Source organism: Delphinapterus leucas, chromosome 3 (assembly GCF_059928025.1).
Source record: "Delphinapterus leucas isolate spDelLeu-1000000601 "Yukka" chromosome 3, BTC_Dleu_Yukka2, whole genome shotgun sequence".
Classification (NCBI taxonomy): domain Eukaryota; kingdom Metazoa; phylum Chordata; class Mammalia; order Artiodactyla; family Monodontidae; genus Delphinapterus; species Delphinapterus leucas.
In genome coordinates this window covers 60,386,568-60,403,747 of record NC_143131.1, presented here as the reverse complement: position 1 = coordinate 60,403,747, position 17,180 = coordinate 60,386,568, and the positions used below count along the sequence as shown (strand labels likewise).

Below are 17,180 nucleotides of genomic sequence, written 5' to 3'. Positions count from 1 at the left end.
TAAATTTTAAAAAATAAAAATTGTTTTTCATTTACCTTTGCATTAGCACTTAAAATACACATTTCTACTTCGAAATGACATTGACAAATTATTCTAGTATAACAGCAGCAAAATATAATTCTGCAATTTCAAAAGAGCTAAAAGGGGATCTACAATTGAGTTATTCTCACGTTTACAACTATGATTCTGAAATAAATATTACTTCTAGGGGCTTACCTGGTGGCACAGTGTTTGAGAATCTTCCTGCCAATGCAGGGGACACGGGTTTGAGCCCTGGTCTGGGAAGATCCCACATGCCGCGGAGCAACTAGGCCCGTGAGCCACAACTACTGAGCCTGCACATCTGGAGCCTGTGCTCCGCAACAAGAGAGGCCGCCATAGTGAGATGCCCACGCACCGTGATGAAGAGTGGGCCCCGCTTGCCACAACTAGAGAAAGCCCTCGCACAGAAATGAAGACACAACACAGCAAAAATTAATTAATTAATTAATAAACTCCTACCACCAACATCTTAAAAAAAAAAATTACTTCTAAGCAGCTCTGTTATCAGCTTTTTAGGTTTGGTTTAAAACACACACACATACTTGCCAGGAGGTTTATAATGTTGTATTCCATGTGCTGTTCTGAAAGGGTTCCTCAAGAGCTAACCAGCCCTTAAAACAGTACTCATTCCACAAGGCAGCCAGAAAGAGTTAAATTAACTGGGGTAAATAGGATTCCTACATTACATCAAAAGTATATGATATTCTGCAGCAACTGGGAGCATTTCAGGATTGGCATGTTGTCCTCTTTAGAACTAATTTCATCAGAAGAGTTTAAGCAGGTGGACATTGTACCACTATCAAGTGCATTTAAAAGTGACATGTTTTGGGGCTTCCCTGGTGGTGCAGTGGTTGAGAGTCCGCCTGCCGATGCAGGGGACATGGGTTCGTGCCCCGGTCCGGGAGGATCCCACATGCCGCGGAGCGGCTGGGCCCGTGAGCCATGGCCGCTGAGCCTGCGCGTCCAGAGCCTGTGCTCCACAATGGGAGAGGACACAACAGTGAGAGGCCCGCGTACCGCAAAAAAAAAAAAAAAAAAAAGTGACCTGTTTCTTTTGTGCTAATTTGACTCCCCTAAATGACATAGCTAGTGAACTAGTCATCAGTAACTTGGTCACCAGGCAAATCAAGCCTGCAAGAAAGGAAGCCAGTATTCAAATTACCATGTTATTGTCTGATCCAAACAATTTATTTTCAACATAAATATGTAACCTCAATATGAGATGTCTAACTAAAGCAAGCACCATTAACAAGACCAAGACAGCATCTCCTCTTCTAAGGTTTAGGTTTTACCCAGAATTCTTGATACGTGGAATAGCCCATACCAAGAATAATTGTTCCCACAACAAAGCCTTGGGCTGCCATGTGCATGTGGATCAGGTGAACAGACGTTTTAGTATTTCCCCTGCTCTTCAATTTAAATATATAATCCACACGCAATGATTGTTGCAAAACGTGCCATTCCAAGGGGGACAAATGGTGCCTCTCTAGGTTTTCTAATAAGTTTAGATCCCTGATCTTCATCATATGAACAAGAAGAAACATCTGTATCACTTGACATAGTGATTGAAGACTCTTTAGACAACTACAGGACATCTCAGGCTTCAACCGGCTTCTGGCCCACCTCCCGTACCTGCCATCCATCAGGCTTCTCCAGGTCCCGCCCGCCAAGAATTGGCTTTAACGTTTGCAGTCATTTGGAGCTCACTTTTGAAAAATTTTAAATTTGAAAACAAATTATAGCACAGCTATTTATACTCAATTTTGTGAGGTGAATTGTTTTCGATGTTCCACTTCTGTTTTCTTACTCTGACTTTTCCAGTCTTGAGTTCTTGATTTTGAGTATTACTCTGGCAGTTGGAATTTGTATTTGAGTAATGTTTTCAGTAAGGATTCATGAATATATGGACTGAAATAAAAATACACAATGTAAGAGCTATGAGTTTCAGTTTTATTGGGGGGCTTACTAAGGACTATAGCCTGGGAGAGAGCCTCTCAGCTCTGAGGAACTACTCTGAAGAGGTAGGTCAGTATACATGTGATTTGGGCAAAGGGGTACATGCACTCAAGCACACATCTTGGTAGAATGTTGCTACTAGTCACAAGGAACAGACATCTCAGTTAATGATTTTAGTGCTTTTCTAAGTATGGAAGATGCAAGAGTCCAGGTTCATAAAAAATTTCTCCTGAAATATTTCTAACTAAGGGCTTGTTTTGCCTGTTTCCCCAGAGCACGGAGTACCTCCTTTCAGGGTGTATTGTAGGTCAGCAACTGTAGTGGCTAGTGACTTGATTCTTGTAGAACTGGATGGTGGCAACATTCTTTATTTCACAATTAGTAGATTTTAAAATCTCTGACATATTTAAGATTTCCTGGTTTTCAAATTATTTTGCTTCCATAATCTCAAAAAGAATTTTGTAAAACAGTGTCCCTGTCACACATTTTAAAATTGACATATGAAAGTTTATATCCTAAGTTTAAATAGCTACAAAAGATGTATTTTCCAACATGGTATATACTGAGTTTTTAAAATAAAACTATCCCTTTACAGTTTTTAAAGTAGCCAATGGAATCTGAATATCATAGCAAAATGATATCCACCATTATCCATTATAAGCACTGAGAAACCTTATTCACACAAATGTGTTTAAAATGGTGAAGAGATTTTTTTTAGAGCTATATCACTCAACTCTGTGAACTCCTGAGTTTTATGCCAAAATGTATACAGTAAGCTATCATTGAAAGTTGTTGTAAATTATATCCATCTATTTTGTTGAAAGTAAAAAATGAGAAACCACCGGACTGACAAAAGGATTTTTTTTGCGGTACGTGGGCCTCTCACTGTTGTGCCCTCTCCCGCTGCGGAGCGCAGGCTCCAGACGCGCAGGCTCAGCAGCCATGGCTCACGGGCCCAGCCGCTCCGCAGCATGTGGGATCCTCCGGGACCGGGGCACGAATCCGTGTCCCCTGCATCGGCAGGCGGACTCTCAACCACTGCGCCACCAGGGAAGCCTGACAAAATGATTTTTAAATCTGGTCTTGGACTCCTTTATTTTTTTCAGAACTGACACAAGGGATTTCCCTGGGGGACCAGTGGTTAAGAGTCTGCCTTCCAATGCAGGGGACTCAGGTTCTATACCTGGTCAGGGAACTAAGATCCCACATACCGTGGGGTAACTAAGCCCACGCACACAACTAGAGAGCCCGCATGCCACAATTACTGAGCCTGCGTGCTCTGGAGCCCACCCGCCACAACTAGAGAGAAGCCCACGTGCCTCAACGAAAGATCCTGCGTGCTGCAACGAGGATCCCTCATGCTGCAACTAAGACCCTATACAGCCAAATAAATTTAAAAAAAAAAAACGGACACAAATATTTCAAACTGCCATTTTGTTTTCTAGACCAATAACACCCATGTCTCCCAGGTGAAGAACCATAGAACAATTCTCTGTCTTTTATGAAGTAGGAGAAGTGAGATTTTGAAAAAGGAGGAGGGAAAGGAGACCCTAACCCTCTCATGGGCATATTCTCAGGCAGATGCATTGTAGCAAAGGGTTAATGGAAACATTTCCATCAAACTACCTGTGCCCAAGTAGCACTTGGAAGTCTTCTCACACTAGGTCTAGAAGCTGGTGAACCCTAAGAGCATTTCTCAAATATATTAGTGGTACATTTGATGAAATATATTGGTGGTATATTTAAAGAATATCTTAATTTTTATAGTCTCATACTTATTCATATGGTTATCTTCTAGTCATAGTCAGCAATCCTGGTTTTTGTTTCCTATCAAATGTTTCCTTTTTAAATAGCAATTTTTCTTTTTAAAATAATGTATATAAAGATAAATCAATTAAAATTTAAATAGTGGTTCAGATGGTACATACATATGATATTTTGATGTAATAAGAAATATTAATATATATTTTGGTCTTTGTCTCTGGCTCCTGGCCAGAGCTCCTAAAGCCTTTGTAATTTCCTATATGATAAACGTGCTAGGAGCATCTTTTGTTCTAATATTTGGTCTTTGACTCTGGTCCCTGATACAGAGCTCCTAAATCCCTTGCAATTTCCTGGGTGATAGGAGTGTCCTTTGTTCTAATAAGGCAACTCTTGCTGGGTTCCTGGCTAGCTTCAGGATGGGAACTGGGCACCAGTGAGACCAAGCCATGTTAGCTGTGTCTAACAAAGGCTCAGGAATAATCCACCTACAACAAAACCAAAGGATTTAAAAATCAAAGGACTTTTTAAACTGCATCTAATTTTGGAAGTAAAGAAGGACAAACGATGTCAGGCACACGGGAACCTTAAACCTAAGCATAAACCTAGGAAAATGCTGTGAAGAAAGGAAAATATTTGCATTTTCTCCTCAACATTGAAAGAGGAAAGAAATACAGAAAGAGGAAAATACAGGAGTAAATAAGGTAAAACTGTGAGAAGTCCACACAGTGCAGGGCTTAGTGTCTTTCTCATGAGGGCATTGATCTGGAAATCATTTCTCACATTGATTCAGACATGTATTGATGAATATAAAGCAAAAATCTGTGAATGAGGTAATAATATGAGTAATTCAGTAAGTTATTCAGACTTATTATTCAATTCCAATTCCAGAAATCCATGGATGTTAAAGTTAATTAATGTATAAAAAAGCTTTTTTTGAAAAAAATATAGACTACTATAAAAAGATTACGTTTTATTTTATTTATTTATTTTTTTGGTACGCGGGCCTCTCACTGTTGTGGCCTCTCCCGTTGCGGAGCACAGGCTCCGGACGCGCAGGCTCAGCGGCCATGGCTCACGGGCCCAGCCGCTCTGCGGCATGTGGGATCTTCCCAGACCGGGGCACGAACCCGTGTCCTCTGCATCGGCAGGCGGACTCTCAACCACTGCGCCACCAGGGAAGCCCAAAAGATTACTTTTTAAATTGAAAAATGATTACTTTTTATATAAAGATTTTTAAAAATTGGAATGTTTCCTGGTTTGTATGTGAGACATAGTAATATTATTTCATTCTTATGATGTATATGAGGAGAGTTAATCAAAATGAAGATTTTTTACTAATACGAACTCTTGTTTTCATTTTTGCAGCAAAAGTGTGTCGTAAATAATCACTCATTGCTATCATGTTATTATTACTAGGTGTTTTGATGCATTTAAATGAAAACAATGAGAGCTGAAATATAGAAGAATGTAGGCCAGAGTAGGAGGAGATAAATGGGTAGTCAGTGAAAGGGCATAAGGAAGAGCGTTAGGGGACAGAGTTGATGGAGGTTTTCCAGTTCTAAGAGGTCTCAGTCCCAGTGCCCAGCGCTGTGGAAAGGTGAGTGAATAAGCCAGCCTGTGGGAACAGCAGCAGCTGGAGAGCACCTGATCCGTCCAAGGAGAGGACAGAATATTCAACCTCAGCTCATTTTCTGGGCTCAGTGTTTCTAGGTCCTTAGGGGTTTTTTTTCCCAAGAGAAGATGGAAATCTGGATTTTTATGTGAACTCAACTATTTTTCATATCATGACCCAAACTAAATATAATCTGTAACAGACTCAGGCATCCAGTTGTTTTTTTTTTAATTAATTAATTTATTTAGTTGTTTGTTTCATCTTTATTGGAGTATAATTGCTTTACAAAAATATGGAGTGCTTCACGAATTTGTGTGTCATCCTTGCACAGGGGCCATGCTAACCTTCTCTGTATCGTTCCAATTTTAGTATATGTGCTGCTGAAGAGAGCACAGGCATCCAGTTTTGGGGGCGTGTTTAAAAACAACGGTGACTTATCGTAAGAAATCAGGCTTTTGCCAGAAATAACAGGAATCAGCAAGCTACAGCCCAGAGGACTCCCAGGACACAGCCACGCCCACTTGTTTGCATCTTGTCGGTGCTGCTTTTAGGCTACAATGGAGCTTCGAATATTTACTATCTTGCCCTTTACAGAAAAAGTTTGCCAGCCGTGGTAATATTTTGACCTTTAGCAGATCTGAATCTGTTGTGTTGAATTATGTTCTAAGAAGATTCTACTAGATTTTAATGTCAAATTATTTTAAGTAAAAAAAAAATTTTTTTCCCCAGAATATTTGAGACCATTTAAAATAATTATTGTACATTAGAAATTTAACTCAATAGAATCTGATAGGAAATGGCTGTTAGGACACATTTAGTAAAGTTTCTTTTCTGTATTTATTGACCTCTGTAGATCATAGATAAATGTGTTAAGAAATAGACTAAGCAGATAAACAGCAAGGTCCTATTGTATAGCAGAGGGAACTCTATTCAATATCCTGTAATAAACCATAATGAAAAAAGAATATGAAAACATATATATATAAGAAATAGACTAAGCAAACTGTAATAAATAAGGTCAGAAATGCCTTTTCTATGGTTATGCAGAAAAAGTAAACCTGAAGATATTACAAATCATCTCATGTAGCTAAACCCTGAAAAAGAGAAATTACTTTCAGCTTGCACCATCTAGAGATGAAAAATGTGATTGCACACAAACCTTACCAGAGTAGAAAGGCAGTATACCCTGCCTTCGTCATTTGAGGTCTGTTTTATGTCTATTAGGGAGAGGTGGGGGGAGATTGGTGCTCACTGGCAACAACAATGGCTAGTACATATCAAAAGGAACTTCTGAATAGAAGGATTTTTCTAACAGTGGGCTTCATGGTGCTTAGATTTTCATGCTTCTGTTATTATTAGTCACTTACTTTCATATGTGACATTCAGTCAAAATAAACTTGTTAGTTTTTTTTCTTTTAAACCTGAAAGCCTCCTTTTGGCTCATCCTGAAAGAACTGAAGCGTGTATGTTTTGGACATCCTTGTGTATATGTGTTTGAACATCTTTGTCTAATCTGAACAAGTACCTTTATTGTAGGTGAAGACTTCTTTGTACGATTTTTATAATAACCCATATGTGCATTCTCCAAGTTATTTTGTACTTGAATCCTACTATTAAAAATATATATTTCTGCACAAACCATATAATCATTTGTATTGATACAATGAAATAGATCACCCATTTGTATGGACTAGCTATAATCCCTTTGTGAGGTTTTTTTTTTTTGGCTACAGAAAGAGAATTTTGAAAACGTCTAACATAATTTTATTGTTTTAGGCTGATTTCCTTATGTTGTACAACTGAAAAGCAAAGTTTTTTTTAATATTGTTGATCCAAAAATAGATGTCATAAGAGTTCTCTTATTCTATTTATGACCCAATTCTTGCCAACACTTAACTCTTTTGATACCCTCCCTCCCACCTCCCCCTCTTTAACCATAACCAATTTACCCCTCTTCTCTAGGGGTGGTATTTGCCTTTTTTTAAAAGTCAGCTCCAGTGACAACCCCAGGAAAGTCTAGGAAAATATTTGAACTCTTGAAAATGCTTACATTTCACTGAACTATCCTAAGAGTTTCAAAGAGGATTCATTAAAAGCCCACTATTGTTGTTTTCACCTATTCTTCTTAAGATATAGTCAAGAATTACTTTTTTTTAAATTTTATTTATTTTATTTATTTATTTTGGCTGCATTGGGTCTTCGTTGCTGCACGTGGGCTTTCTCTAGTTGTGGCGAGCGGGGGCTACTCTTCGTTGTGGTGAGTGGGGGCTACTCTTCGTTGCGGTAAGTGGGCTTCTCATTATGGCTTCTCTTGTTGCAGAGCACGGGCTCTAGGCGCGCAGGCTTCAGTAGTTGTGGCACGTGGGCTCAGTAGTTGTGGCTTGCGGGCTCTAGAGCGCAGGCTCAGTAGTTGTGGCACACAGGTTTAGTTGCTCCGCAGCATGTGAGATCTTAGTTCCCTGACCAAGGATCGAACCTGCGTCCCCTGCACTGGAAGGCAGATTCTTAACCACTGAACCACTAGGGAAGTCCCTGTTATTGATTTAATTTTTGATTTTATTATAGTCAAATAGCATAGTTTTCATGAGACTGAGTCTTTGAAATAGATTGACACTTGCTTTATGGTCTAGAATGGGAGTTGTCAAACTGTAACTTATGGGCCAAATGTGGCTTGCTGCTTGTTTTTTGGTTTGTTTTGGCTGCGCTGCATGTCTTGCGGGATCTTAGTCTCCTGACCAGGGATTGAACCTGTGTCCCCTGCAGTGGAAGCCCGGAGTCCTAACCACTGGACTGCCGGGGAATTCCCTTGCTGCTTGTTTTTTTGTTTCTGCTTTTTTTTTTTTTGCCGCATTGGGTCTTCGTTGCTGTGTGTGGGCTTTCTCTAGTTGCAGCAAGCAGGGCTACTCTTTGTTGCGGTGCGCGGGCTTCTCATTGCAGTGGCTTCTCTTGTTGCGGAGCACGGGCTCTAGGGGCACGGGCCTCAGTAGTTGCAGCACAGGTCTCAGTAGTTGCAGCACACGGGCTTCAGTAGTTGTGGCATGCGGGTTTAGTTGCTCCGCAGCGTGTGGGATCTTCCCAGACCAGGGATTGAACCCGTGTCCCCTGCATTGGCAGGCGGATTCTTAACCACTGCGCCACCAGGGAAGTCCTGCTGCTTGTTTTCATAAATAAAGTTTTATTGGTATACAGCCACACTCATTTGTTTACATATTGTATATGTCCACAAAAGCAAGAATTGAGTAGTTGAGAGAGGGACCATATGGTATTCCAAGCCAAAATATTTATTATCTGTCTCTTTACAGAAAAGGTTTACCAAACCCTGATCTAGAACATAACTGCTTCATTTGTGTTAAAAATGCATATTCTCTGGACTTGAGGATATGGGGAGGGGGAAGGGTAAGCTGGGACAAAGTGAGAGAGTGGCATGGACGTATATACACTACCAAACGTAAAATAGATAGCTAGTGGGAAGCAGCCGCATAGCACAGGGAGATCAGCTCGGTGCTTTGTGACCACCTAGGGGGTGGGATAGGGAGGGTGGGAGGGAGGGAGACACAAGAGGGAAGAAATATGGGGACATATGTATATGTATAACTGATTCACTTTGTTATAAAGCAGAAACTAACACACCATTGTAAAGCAATTATACTCCAATAAAAATGTTTTTAAAAAATGCATATTCTCCAAATCATGGGCATTGAGTTTATATTTATATTGACTTACTTATTTGTGTTCTTCAGATCTTCTTCTATACATTCATTGATTTTTTTTGTATACTTGATTTAAGAATTATTGAGAGGGACTTCCCTGGTGGCACAGTGGTTAAGAATCTGCCTGCCAATGCAGGGGACAGGGGTTTGAGCCCTGGTCCAGGAAGTTCCCACATGCCATGGAGCAACTAAGCCTGTGTGCCACAACTACAGCGCCTGTGCTCTAGAGCCCGTGAGCCACAACTATGGAGCCCACGTGCCACAACTACTGAAGCCCATGTGCCTAGAGCTCATGCTCCACAACAGGAGAAGCCACTGCAATGAGAAGCCCACGCACCACAATGAAGAGTAGCCCCCACTCACTGCAACTAGAGAAAGCCTGTGCACAGCAACAAAGACCCAACACAGCCAAAAATAAATAAATAAATAGATTTATTTTTTAAAAAAAGAATTATTGAGCGGTATATTAAAATCCTCCACTGTAAGAAAGAAGAAAGTAAATTTAGTTTTATATTAAATATCCCAGTGCCTCATGGAATTCTATTTAGGTATTATAACTTTAGAAATACATTAAAGACACAATGGAACCTCAAGTGCAAAATAAAGTTCAATATTTTTCTTTGAAAAAGAAAAATCTTCCACTGTGAGTTTTTCAACTGATCCGTGTACTGATGTTAATTTTAGCTTTATGTATATTTTAAGTCATATTACTAGGCGTATATTAATCCAGAATCATGATGTTAGGTTCACCAACACCCACACCCACAGCAGTAGTTCTGTTCCTCATCTCAGCTTTCTTGGATCATGGCCGACAGTAAGCACACTTTTCATTTACATCAAGCCTGGTGGCATCTAGCACTACCTGGAAGGAGAGCTCTTCAAGTGTTTTGAGCCAAAGAGATTCTGCTTTATGTCAATGAGTTTTCTTAAAGCATCTAAGGAACATTCAAAACAGCTTTACATTGACCCAAAAGACAGACCATCTGAAGGGCATGTACTCAGGTCTAGTTGTGATGATTGTTTGGGAAAGACTGAATATGATGAAGATAGGGTGGAGGCTTTTGCATTTAAGTCGACAGAAACATTATTTATGGCAACGATTCTTTATAAATGATTATGAACAGTTTCATGGGGGACTTTCCTCCTCCACGAATATGAGTTTTCTTACTGTTGTGTGTGTTGGGGGGGGGGGCAGGTGTTGTCCTAGTTTGCCCTTTCACTAAGAATGCTGCCTCCTGTTCCCTGCATTGTATATGCCCTGAGGATACTAGACTTTGTGTCCTGTCACCTACACAGTGATTAAAACAGGAGCTCAAGAACAAAGCTGGAGGGCTCACATTTCCTGATTGCAAAACTTACTACAAAGCTACAGTGATTGGGCTTCCCTGGTGGCACAGTGGTTGAGAGTCCGCCTGCCCATGCAGGGGACATGGGTTCGTGCCCCGGTCTGGGAAGATCCCACATGCCGCTACAAAACAAAAGCTACAGTGATCAAAACAGTATGGTACAAGCATATAGACAGATGCTTAGACCAATGGACTAGAATAGAGAGCCCAGAAATAAACACTCACATGTATGGGCAATTGATTTTCAACAAGGATGCCAAAAGCATTCAATGAGGAATGGACAGCCTTTTTATTTATTTATTTATTTATTTATTTTTTGCAGTATGCGGGCCTCTCACTGTTGTGGCCTCTCCTGTTGCGGAGCACAGGCTCTGGATGTGCACGCTCAGCAGCCATGGCTCACAGGCCTAGCCGCTCTGCGGCATGTGGGATCTTCCCGAACTGGGGCACAAACCTGTGTCCCCTGCATCGGCAGGTGGACTCTCAACAACTGCGCCACCAGGGAAGCCCTGGACAATCTTTTTAACAAATGGTGCTGGGAAAACTGGATAATGACATGCAAAAGAATGAAGTTGGGACTTGCCTGGTGGCGCAGTGGTTAAGAATCCACCTGCCAGTGCAAGGAACACAGGTTCGATCCCTGGTCTGGGAAGATCCCACATCCTGCAGAGCAACCAAGCCCGATTGCCACAACTACTGAAGCCCACATGCTCTAGGGCCCATGTGGTACAACTGCTGAGCCTGCATGCTGCAACTACTGAAGCCCGTGTGCCTAGAACCCATGCTCCACAACAAGAGAAGTCACCACAGTGAGAAGCCCACACACCACAGCGAAGAGTAGCCCCTGCTTGCCTCAGCTAGAGAAAGCCTGCATGCAGCAATGAAGACCCAATGCAGCCAAAAAATTTTTAAATTAAAAAAAAAAAAGAATGAAGTTGGACCCTTATACTACATACAAAAATTAACTGAAAATAAATCAAAGACATAAGACATAAAACTATAAAACTCTTAGAAGAAAACACAGGGGAAAACCTTTGTGACATTGGATTTGGCAATGGTTTCTTGGATATGACACAAAAAGCACAGGCAACAAAAGAAAAAAATAGATAATTTAGACTATATCAAAATTTTAAACTTTTGTTCATCAAAGGACATGATCAAGAGAGTGAAAAAACAACCCATAGAATGGGAGAAAGATATTTGCAAATCATATATCTGGTAAGAGGTTAATATCTAGAACATATAAAGAACTCCTAAAGCTCAACAACAACAAAAAACAACAACGTAATTAAAAAATCATCAAAGGAACAAATTCCCTGGTGGTCCAGTGGTTAGAAATCCATGTTTCCACTGCAGGGGTCCCGGGCTCAATCCCTGGCCAGGGAACTAAAATCCTGCAAGCCATGTGGTGCAGCCAAGCAACAAGCAAACAAAAACCAAAAGATGGTCAAAGGATTTGAATTTCTCTGAAGAAAATATAATACAAATGGCCAATAAGATATTTAGCATTATTAATCATTGGGGAAATGCAAATCAAAACCACTATGAGATATCACTTCACACCCACTAGGATGGCTATTACTTAACAAAAAGAAAAATAAAAAAACAGAACACAGCAAATATTGACAGATGTGGAGGAATTAAAACCCTTGTGCATTGTTGGTTGGAATGTAAAATGGTGCCGTCACTCACGAAGTTTAGTGGTTCCTCAAAAAGTTAAACAGAACTTACATATGACTCAGCAATTCCACTCCCAGGTACATACCCGAAAGATCTGAAAATGGGGATTCAAACGGATACTTGTATGTCAGTGTTTATAGCGGCATCATTCACAATAGCCAAAATATGGAAAGAACTGAAGTGTCCGTCAACAGATGAATGGATAAACAAAATGGTATATACAAACAATGGAATTTTACTTAGCCATAAAAAGGATTGAAGTCCTGATACGTGCTACAACACGGATGAACCTTGCTTGCTTCATCATGGATGAATACGTGGATTATATGTGCTACGATAAGGGTAAACATCCATGCTAAGTTAAAAAGCCAGACACAAAAGGACAAAGGTTACATGATTCCACTTAAATGACGTATCTAGAATGGGCAAATCCATAGGGACAGAAAGTAGAGTGGTGGTTACCAGGGGCTGGGGGGAAAGAGGAATGAGGATCTATTGCTTATGATTGGAGCTTATGTTTGCGTGTTAAAGTTCATGTTTTAGGTGATAAAGTTTGGGTGATAGTGTTGATAGTTACACAGCATTGTGAATGTACTTAATGCCACTGAATTGTACACTTAAAACTGGTGAAATGAGGGAATCCCCTGGCGGTCCAGTGGTTAGGACTCTGCGCTTTCACTGCTGAGGGCCTGGGTTTGATCCCTGGTAGGGGAACTAAGATCCCACAAGCCGCGTGGTGCAGCAAAAAAAAAAGGTAAAATGGTAAAGTGGTAAACTTCATATTATGTATGTTTTACCACAATTAAAAACCAAACCAAACAAAATGATTTTATAACAAGAGTGGCATTTATGTTTCTTAAAACTACCTTCTATAGTAGAGTATAATACAGAAAAAAAGGCACTTTAACAAGAGAAATATGGAATGAATCATAAATCCACTTGATGACAAAGGAAATCAAAATGCTTAAGGAAAACACAACTACATCAAATACTACCATGCACTAAAATTAATCTGACAAACTATGTACCCTTCTAGTAATTTTTTTCAAACAGTGGTAAAAGATGTGAAACTCTAATTCAATAGGAACAGATCAATCTCTATTTTGCCTGAGTTTCAAACTTTCTGACAGCATCAACTATTCCGCTATATTAGAAACAGCAAGCAGTCTTAAGTACTACATCCATACATCATGGACTAGGTGGCATACAGGGTAAGCAGATGCCTTAGGACAGCACCTTTCAGCACTCACTCATCTCTCTGGATCCATATATATATATATATATATATTGCATTTTATTTAGCATTCATAGGTATTCTATAGCAGAAGCATTTTCCAGGATATCAATTGTATTGCCAGAAATGTAAATTTCCCCAACTTATCTTTTAAAATCCTACTGAAATCCCATTATGTTTTTAAAACACACACACACACACACACACACACACACACACATAAAACATTTACCAGATATATTGTTAGATTTTTTTTAAATTGCGTGATGCCAAAGAGTATTTATATAGTATGCTTCCACTTGTGTTTTAGTAAAGAGGGGGAGATACATGTTTGTATTCACTACTTTGATATAAAATAAAATACTTCTAGAATAATACATCAATAACTGCTAACAGTTCCTTCTGGAGAGTGGACTGGGGATCTGAGGTCGGAGGATGTTTTTATATTGCTTGAATATTTTATTCTGTGTGTGTGTGTTTAATTTTAAAAATCTACCTATGTTTTTTGAGAGGGGCTCTTACTTCTAGTTTCCGCTACATTAAATAATATACCTTTTGTTGCAAGTTGCAACCAAACTGCTTTAGGTTCATACAACCTTCTCCTTTAAGGAACTCATGTAACTGCAAACTCTAACCTTCCAGCTTCACAAAGGAGCCTAAACAACGTGCTGAGCGCTTATCCAAGTCGCAGCAGAGATGCCTGCTTTTAAGTACTTTATCTGCTCACTAGGCAGTGCAGCTCTTTCTAAGATAGAATCTTAGATTCTCATTAGAGAGGAAATGGATGACCTCATCAAACCTCTCACATCCTCTTTGGTGGAACTAGATATTCCACTCCAAAGGATGTATCTGAAACTGAACTGATAGCAATGAATACAGTTGCAGTTTTAAATTATATCTTTTTCTGTAAATAAAAATGTATATTCATTAAAGTGAGTTTGAACTATTAGTACTAGCATAGAAATAGCTCCAAAGCATACAATGAAAAAACTGGTTTTAGAACAATATATATAGTACCTTTATAAGTTAAAAAACAAAGTCAAACTAATGTTTTGTAATAAGAATATATGTGTATGATTTGCATAATTCTTTAATATAATGTTAATTGTCTAGATTTTGGTAAATACAGAAAGGTTTAGGAAGGGAAATTGAAAATGAATCATAACACCTCCCAACAGAAATAATTCCTATTAACATATTGGTGGATTTCCTTCCAGCTTCTCTGTCTCTCTTTCTCTCTTTCATCTGTCTGCATCATATGTGTGTATATATAGAGATATATGTATTACAGTTGTAATTCTGCTTTACTCTCATAGCACTGTATTTTTTATTGAAGTAAAAAAATTTATAGTATTGTGTTACTTTCTGTACAGCAAGGTGATTCAGTTATATATATGTATATTCTTTTTTATATTCTCTTCAGTTATAATTTAATACAAGATATTGAGTATATAGCTCCCTGTGCTATACAGTAGGACCCTGTTATTTATCTCTTTTACATATAGTAGTTTGTATCTGCTAATCCCAAACTCCTAATTGATCCCTTCCCCCACCCCTTTCCCCTTTGGTAACCATAAGTTTGTTTTCTATGTCTGTGTATCTGTTTCTGTTTGTAAATAAGTTCATTTGTATCATTTTTTAGGTTCCACATATAAGTGATATCGTATAATATTTGTCTTTCTCTGTCTGACTTACTTCACTTAGTATGGTAATCTCTAGGTACATCCATGCTGCAAGTGGCATAATTTCATTCTTTTCATGACTAATATTCTATTGTGTATATATACATATATATATACATATATTACATCTTCATTATCCATTCATCTGTCGATGGACATTTAGACTGCTTTCATGTCTTGGCTAGTGTGAACTGTGCTGCTTTGAACATTGGGGTGCATGTATCTTTTCGAATTAGAATTTTCTCTTAGCATTAATTATAAGCATTATATTATATGCTTCCATGTCAATAAGTATTACTTGGAAACACAATTTTAAATGTTAAGTAATATTCCTTTATGTGGAAATATTTATTTAACCATATTCCTATTTTTGCACATTTCCCCCTTTCTGCCATACAATGTGCAAATATGAAAAACTTACTTGTGTCTTCAACATTTTTTTTTTTTTTTGGCTGCACTGCTTGGCTTGCCGGATCTTAGTTCCCGGACTAGGGATTGAGTCCAGGGCCATGGTGAAAGCTCGGAGCCCTAAGCACTGGACTGCCAGGGAACTCCCTCAATCATTTTCACTGGAAAATTTTCTAGAAGTAGACCTACTGGGTTAGGAATGTGAACATTTTAAAGCAATTTTAAGACCTAATTTACTAATTGTTATGTCAGTGTACACTCCCACCCAGCCTAAAGGAATGCCTAATGCCTATTTTCCTCATCCCAGTACTGGGTATGACTCTCTTTAAAACTCAGTACTAAACACACACACACACACACACACACACACGCACACGCACATGCACATGCACATGTACACACCCTTTACATTTCTTTAATTAATAAAGATATAAAAAAATTTAGATGTTTATTGACCATCTGTACTTCTACATTTTTAACATGTAACATTTGCGCTTACAGGGAGATCAGCTCGGTGCTTTGTGACCACCTAGAGGGGTAGGATAGGGAGGGTGGGAGGGAGGAGATATGGGGATATATGTATATGTATAGCTGATTCACTTTGTTATAAAGCAGAAACTAACACACCATTGTAAAACAATTAGACTCCAATAAAGATGTTAAAAAAAAAATTTGTGCTTGTTCCCCAAATGACAATAATCATTTCACTTCTGAGTGCGTGTGTGTGTGTGTGTGTGTGTGTGTGTGTGTGTGTATTTTCTAGGTGCTGAAAGATGAAGTACACAGAGTTACCACAAGAGGTTCCTAGCACACATATTATATCAAAATCTGAAGTCTATTGGGCTCAAGTTTCAACAAGTCAGCAGCATCTTCTGGAGTGGACAGTTTCATTAATTTCAATCTTAGAGCCTCCAAACAATTGTCCTGGCCTCATAAGAACAGGCTGTAGGACATGGACAAAACTTATTGAAGAGAACAAGAGACAGTAGCTCAGTAATTCAGAAAGCTAGGTTGAACTGTGCACTCCACACCCCACTCTCCTTCGTTTCCCTATCAAGATCCCCCATAGCTTGACTCTTTTGTTAGATATTGTCACTCTCAAATTTCAAAAGAAATATAATCACTTTAAACCTAAGGTGCCTTTGAGTCATTCATTTGATTGTCCTGCAAATATTTATTACTCTTTTCATATTTAACCAGTAGAACGATGGACATTTTTTTAACTCAGCAAATAAATATTCGCTACCACGTGCCACTATCCTAGGTGCTGGGAATATACACTGACCCCAGCCTTGCAGAGCTCACACCTGCGCTCTCCTTCCTAGTACCTCTAAGCAGACTCTCAGGAAATTCACCCCCACAGATGCTTTTGCCTTGATGGGAGACATCGTGTGCAGCCCACACAGGAAGTGTCTGCTGCTCCAAGGTCCAGAACATTGTCCCCAAGACCCATGATTACATCCCGGTCTGTCCTGCATATCAAACCAGCTAGTTATGACTTTTAAATTGCTTTTAAAAAATGTTACAGTGTAATATACCTACCCCATAAAGAGTTCAAATTATACAAATATAAATAACAAAAATGAAAATCACCCACAGTCACAATCTTCACAGGTACCTTTTTTTTTTTGCCGCACCACACAGCTTGCAAGATCTTGGTTCCCCGACCAGGGAATTCCCACAGATAGCTATTTTTAAACTTTTTTATAGGTATATCATTATATATGTGCACATTTGACAAATACT

At 39.2% G+C, this 17,180-nt stretch overlaps 1 non-coding gene and 1 pseudogene across 1 annotated transcript; both read right to left on the bottom strand.

The window, feature by feature from the left end:
- Window positions 1-1,043: 1,043 nt before the first annotated feature.
- LOC111162993 (HIG1 domain family member 1A, mitochondrial pseudogene) lies at window positions 1,044-1,664 on the bottom strand (annotated as a pseudogene).
- A 3,996-nt stretch (window positions 1,665-5,660) lies between these two features.
- On the bottom strand, window positions 5,661-5,767 carry LOC115801653 (U6 spliceosomal RNA). The gene has a single exon (XR_004021968.1). It is a non-coding gene; the product is annotated as a U6 spliceosomal RNA (small nuclear RNA).
- Between the last annotated feature and the right edge of the window lie 11,413 nt (window positions 5,768-17,180).